Below are 7106 nucleotides of genomic sequence, written 5' to 3'. Positions count from 1 at the left end.
TTATAAGAAGGAAATGGAATAAACCGGTAAGAGATTTAAATTCAAAATGACGTACTTTGAACTTCTTTTCTAAGAACTGATATGCAATAAGAAGTATTAGTTTTAATCGAGATATTTAATTAGGATAATATAGTGATTGAAATAATTTGTATATAGGCATAGAATACGTTAATAAAAATTGAAATAAGAATAATTAACTTTAGTTTTAAGCAAACTAAGTCAGTTTATGTCACAATCTAAATGTATTCCTATGTGTAGAAGAAAAAAAAAAAAAAAGATGATAAAGCATTCCATTGAATCAAATTATCTTCATTTCTTAACATTTTCTATTCTATTTCGTAATCTAATAGCCGTAATGATCAATTAAATGATACTTCAATTCTTTTTATCCGTCTAATTTTGTCTTATCAAAATTATAATAGTACACAAGTTAACATACCGTTTTAGATAAATTGTGTTATGATAAATTACTACACTTATTTTTATCGTGTTATATTCTTATTATTTTTTATTCAATGATAAAATATAATCATATTATTCGTTTAATCAAATGATCTTAGTTATCGTTTTGAACTGACATTCTTGAGAATTCTTAATCAGAAGTTCGGTAATGATTTTCAGAAAGACGACGTTCTTAGTCGTAGCCGTTTACAGGAGGGAAACCGGCTACGATTTTAATCAAGGACTTACTCAGCCCACGTTCCACATCTAACTTTCCGATCCCTAAACTCGCTGTTTTAAACGACCGAAAAAAGTCGTAGCTCTTTCTTAAAAAAAAAAAAAAAAAAAACTAGTTATAAAATTTCATTGTGATGTGACGTCAAACGATAATTATTATTCTAAATCGATTTCTCTAAAGATTCGAATTTCGATAAAAATTTGTTTAATCTAATCTAATTATTTTATACATTATATACGTAACATATATATTATTATTTTCGTAATCCTAAAATCGTTTGTTCTAATTTTTTCCCGAATATTAAAAATACAAAATTTTTATAAAAATATTCTAATTAATAAACGCAAATAATATATTTCTTTTATTATTAATTTATATTACTACGTTTCTATATTAACAAATTATTCGACATATTATTGTCTTTTAAAACTATTATTACTTATATTTAATCTTTAGTATGATTCTAATTATATATATATATATATATATATATATATATATGTAAATAACAAAAAGGAAAATGATAAAATTCAATGATAGAAGATAGAAAAGTTAAATCGTGAGTTCTTATAGTCCTTTTATTTTTCAAGCGAGTTATTAGTTAATACGCACTGACAGGAGCCATATTATGAATCGATAGGTGAATGGACAAGATGTAGCATGACGCGACAAAGCATTGGATGATCGATGTTGTGCCCGTGTTGCCTGATAGTTAAGAAGTAAAGCTACCGTAGTTCCTGTAAGAATTAACAACCCGATCGTCATTTACACGCTCGAACGTTTTACATATTTTTATTGAACTTCGAATTAGTTCGTTTTATTAGATTAAAAAAAAATAATCAGATATTTATCATTCAATTAAATTGATCGTTTATACTTTCACGTATACAATTATCTACAATAGGTTCATTAATTTCAACATTATATGATAGTATTTTAAATATAAGGAAAAATTTATATTCGTATTTTCTTCGAATACTTTTGTTATATCTAAAACTAATGAGTCACCTTATGAATGAATTCCAAATCATTCAAAGGTTTCATTTTTTGAATAAATCACAACAGTTGGAAATATCGATAAATATTTAACAAGCATTGCCGTTTATTTTTGATTTTATAAAATGATACATTTTATCGTTTTTCATTTAACAAAATAGGCTAAGATAAATATTCATTAAAATTATAGAACCGTTGCGGAGAATTACGAGAACGAATAAATTTCATAAAGAATCGCACGAACCCGGTATGCCATTACATGAATATCATTCTTTCATTTGAAACGAAATAACGGGCGTTTTCCGTCGCGAAATTTATCTCTTTTCTCTTCTATTCACGCAGAACTCGCGATGTAATTTCGCGAGGTTGTATAGCGTCGAATTAATACACCAACTATCATAAACTAACGCGTTTCCGCGAGATGTGACGTCATTTGATGCCTCACGTAAATGGGAGGAGAGTCGGTGATGAGCCCTTGTTAATCTCTTATGCTCCGCTTAGTTGATACAGACCGATTCCCACAATCGTTTAAACTCCCTTTTCAAATATGCTTGTGAATATCCACAGATTTTATTATCGACTTTGAAAGAAATTAATTCAACAAAAGAACAATAACTTATTGGAACGATAACAAATTAATTTATAGCGTACTATTAAATGTAAATTACAAATATTACAAGAAACGATAACAGTACAATTATCGCACTGTAGTAGAATCTATTAATTAACATTTTACATTTATATAATGTAAATATATAAAATGCGACAATTAATACGTTACATATAATTACTCTTCAAACAATGACAATGAATTAATTAATTTTATTCATTGTTACATAAGTTTAATAAGAATGACAAAGTCGAAACTGATTTAAACAAAAATAAAACGCGTAAATTGATATTGGGTTAGAGTCAGCAAAAAAAAAGAAAAAAAAAAAAAAAAAAGAAAGAAATCATTCCCCCCATCGCCATTTTATAATGGTTATAAATCACGAAAACTGACCTGATACTATACCTCCAACTTTCTTTTCTTTTCTTTTCTTATTTTTTTTTTCTTTTCTTTTTTTTTCATTCTTTTTCGGGGATTCGGTCAGGTAAGCCCGTAGAAGTCCCAGGTAATGGCGTTCGTTCCTTCGTTCGAGACCTTGGTTTTACCGATCGACCTGCGTGATATTTCCAAATTCTTTCGATTTATTGCGAGAAAATTTTCTCTTTCTTTCAAATTTTCTCTTTTCTTTCCTACTAGTAAAATTAATTAATATTACATAATGATAAGTCACGTTCAATAGGAAAAATAAAAATCAATATTTATTTCGCATAATCTTTTTCTATTTATTCACTGGGTTTAATTAAATAATTATAATTGATTAAAACAGAATATGATATATACATATACATATATATATGTGTGTGTGTGTGTGTGTGAACGAGTTACGCGTGAATGCTTAGCTCTTGTTTGGATTTCATTTTAGAAGCGAATAAAATGGTCCCCCGATTTGTGAAGGAGAGTAAGAGAGACACACACACACACACACAAAGAGAAAAAGAGAGAGAGAGAGAGAGAGAGAGAAGAGAAGAGAAGAGATAGGGAGAAGAAAATGGACAGAGAAGCAAAGGAACGAAAAGCAATGTACGAACGAGAGACGGACGGATACACGATGAAAAGAGAGGGACGAAGAAAGATACCGGCTGGCAAGCAGATGGTAGCCTCGTTTATTGGTTTACTCGTCGGCTCGCTGCCCCTCCGGCCATGAAACGAGACTTTAGAACGAGTGTCGTTTCTCTTTGTAGCAGAGAGAGTGACCCGGCGACCTTCGACGGAAATCGATGTAAATTATATTTTTAGATTAAATTTTTATTTTTCTTTAAACGACCATGAGAAGGGATCTAAAATTTATCAATTTTGTCACGATTATATTAACAATCTTTTTAATATTCAATAAATTATTTATTACGTCGTATTATTTCGAACATCGGATATATGTATATTTATCTTGTTTTATTCTTGTAAGTCATTTGATAATTATTTATAATAGAAATTGTTCATGTAAAATTAATGTAAGAACTTTTTCTTTACGAAACAGGAATGACGAGAATGGATTCAGTGACTCGATCGAAGCAGGATACCATCGATGTAGAACGCATCTTTTTACCTTCCATACATTCATCGAACGTTCATTCAAGAAGTACGTAAGTCATGTTGCGGGATGCATTTTATCCGTTATACGTACAGTACAGAAAGTCGACGATCTCACGTTCTTGCTTAGTAATGCACGAGATAGTTTAATATTCTTCGTAGAAATGATTATTATTTGATATTTTTGATTCTACAATATATGCTACAGATAAAGAAAAATTAACTGCTTCTTCATAATTTGATCACTTCATTTTAATTTTATTTTTCTCTTAATATATCTATCTTTCTAATGATTTTTAACTTCATAAAAAGAAAAAGGAGCAAAAAGAAAAAAAAAAGGAATTGTCTTCTCTTAAGATTTTAATGATAAGAAATTTTCTAAGAACGAGGAGCGTTTGAATTATATAACAACTAATAAGCATTATAATTAATAAATAGTAGTCGATATATTCTCAGAGATAATTAATACTATACATTCTTGAATATAATCTATCTCCTGGGTGTAATTCCTGCTCGCTTTTCCAAACTCTCTGTATAAGCTCTGGCTTCCAGTTTCATGCTCGAGTAGTAGAAAAGTTTGAACGTGAGCCGTGAAACGATCCTAATACGCAAAATTATGTGCTCAGGGGGACGAAGAGAAGACGAGGAGAACGATAGTGGTGGATATAGTAACTGACATTAAGAGAGTATCTGTGTGTGTGTGTATGTGTATAAAAGAGAGTGGGAGAGAGACAGAGAGAGAGAGAGAGAGAGAGAGAGAGAAGTATACGCACAGATATACAGACGCAGCCATCAAATAATGGCGTCGTGGGGGCGGATAGCCGTTGCCGGGTCGATAGGAGGAAGGCCCTTGACCTGCAAAACTCCGACTGCCGTCCCACCGTCGGCGTCGCTTTAACGAGGACCCTCGCTCATTGGTTCCTGTAGACTTCTCCCTAGGGAAGAAATCGTGATTCACCTGCTTTATTAAGTTAGTATAACCAACTATATTATTTTTCAATCAATACGAGGGTTAATATAAAGTTTATTTAAAAGTACTTCCCAATTATTAGGGAACAACATTCATTGTTAATGATCATAATTTTTTTGAAAAAGCATCGAGAAATTGATTGGATTTTAAGATGAAATTCGTTAAAATCCCGAAGTGAACCCAATCAGATGTCGGTAGTATCGACGAATCACGTAGTAACGCGGGAATTTCAAAGTTAATATTTTAATTTATCGATAAGAACTAATTGTTTTTATGTGTTTGCGTTTTAACGATATTGTACAAACGATAAAGGGATAAGAAGTTCTTCAGTAAACTAAGTATGATCAGTTTGACTACACTTTGATTGTTTGTTTTGACGAGTTTGTGTGTTTAGGAATATAATATTGACCATTTTACTGTTTAGACGAAGACTTAGTTCAGACCTGAAGGACCTCAATTTGCTTTAATCCCAATAAATACTCGAGGGTGTTTTAAAAAGGATTAACTTGGGTTAAAAGATTGCTATTATAAGATGGATAATCTGTTGAAGTTGACAATTGTGCTTATAGTAAATGCGACAAAATATAATATTGTGACAAGAGAAACCCTATCAATATACTTGAAAATAATACTCCATTGTATATTCTCTTGTTCGAGGATTATATCAACCAATTAAGTTACTCTTCCGATTAGACATTTCAATGACTTGCATATAGTGACTATTATTATTATTATTATTATTATTATTATTATTATTATTATTATTATTTATGATTAACAATCGATTTCCCAGAGAGATTTTTCATACGTATGTACGTATCAATAGGATGATTTTCTCTTTGACTTTTTTTTTTCCTGAATGATCGTATTGACAAGAAGTTTTATTTACGATATTGATATATATGTATATATCTGTTGCTGTATGATACTGACTTCAGTATTAATTTCAGGTGAACGAACGGAAGACAAGATATGACCAAGTGACCTGGAAGTGCAAGGTGCGTTACGGCACGGTATATAAAACGAGCCGTTCAAGAAAGAGAAAAGGAAAGAACATGATGGAGAAGCCGACCTTGCTACGATCAGCTGTGTCATCCTTGGGCCGTTAACGCTCAGGTGGTTTCGATCTCAGGGCCGAGCATCAATCATCATTGGTAGTGCAAGGCGTGATGTGATTATTGTCACTAAGATACTCCGCTACGATATAACAATCACGAAAGTGTGCCAAGTGACATAACAGGGTTTATCTTTAACGGTGAATCTTAAGCATCAAATAAAACAGGCCTAATATTGTAGCCTCCCATTATGTTCTATTCATTGAGGTAGGTCGGCTATAGTCGCTGAATTTCTTTCGCTCATAAATAGTTTATTTTCTAAAAAGAACATAATTGTTATCTATGGAATTTAGGTCTTTCTTTATTAAACTTGAACTACTTTTAAGACGTTCTACTATTTGATCGTCGATCGTTTCTTTACGAATCTTATATAAGTAGGAAATATATGTTACAATTACTTTATTAATCATTTTTATTTTTCAGATCCTGATTATGCTCTTCCTTACGAAAGAAATATGTCTGAAAAGGATTTAGATACAAAAGAGAAAGAGAAAAAAAAAGGATGAATAGATGTGTTTATTAAGTCGATGGAAAAAAAATTTTATCGAAAGTATACAATCTTTATCTAATCCGCTTACACAAGGAGATAATAATATTGATACAAAATCACATAGAATTTTGATATGTTTCAATGTAGTTAATGGAAATGACACGAATCGAATAACACGAATAAATTAAAGGACATAAAGAAAACAAAGTAGATTCGAAATTATTGTAAAAAGATGATAACACTATACCTTACAATTGCAAAAACGAAATGCATATTTTTTTACGAAGATATTGATTCACTTATTGTCATTTTCTTATTAATTAATATTTCGTTTCTTATCAATGACATTTAAATATCATTTAAAAGAATTAAGAATAAGGGACAAATATGCATAAGCGTAAAATGACAAATTAAAGCGGCCATTGTAAGACAATTAAGTTATCGCAATATAATACAATACATTTCCATTCTATATTAACAACAAAGATATTCTCGAAGATTTTAGAATCTGATTTCAGGAGCGAGTTTAATAACAACGAACTCCCTCCCTGCATCATGGCAGGATGACTCGACGAAGTCAAAGTCTGTTTTCGAATGACTTGGCACTACGAAGAGAAGATCTGGGCTAGTGAGATCGCCAATTTCAGTTGCTGCCAATAACATCTTTGGCTGAGAATCGATATCGAGATAGATAGTATGTGTAATGCCACTGTGATCGA

At 31.0% G+C, this 7106-nt stretch overlaps 1 long non-coding RNA gene across 1 annotated transcript; it reads left to right on the top strand.

The window, feature by feature from the left end:
• Window positions 1-2721: 2721 nt before the first annotated feature.
• LOC118445874 (uncharacterized) lies at window positions 2722-6664 on the top strand. The gene is made up of 5 exons (XR_004839428.2): window positions 2722-3504; window positions 3760-3861; window positions 4439-4782; window positions 5733-6104; window positions 6321-6664. It is a non-coding gene; the product is annotated as an uncharacterized LOC118445874 (long non-coding RNA).
• The last annotated feature ends 442 nt before the right edge of the window (window positions 6665-7106 follow it).

This window comes from Vespa mandarinia, chromosome 4 (assembly GCF_050613455.1).
Source record: "Vespa mandarinia isolate Hongniang chromosome 4, ASM5061345v1, whole genome shotgun sequence".
Taxonomy (NCBI): Eukaryota; Metazoa; Arthropoda; class Insecta; order Hymenoptera; family Vespidae; genus Vespa; species Vespa mandarinia.
This window is presented reverse-complemented; position numbering and strand designations above follow the sequence as displayed.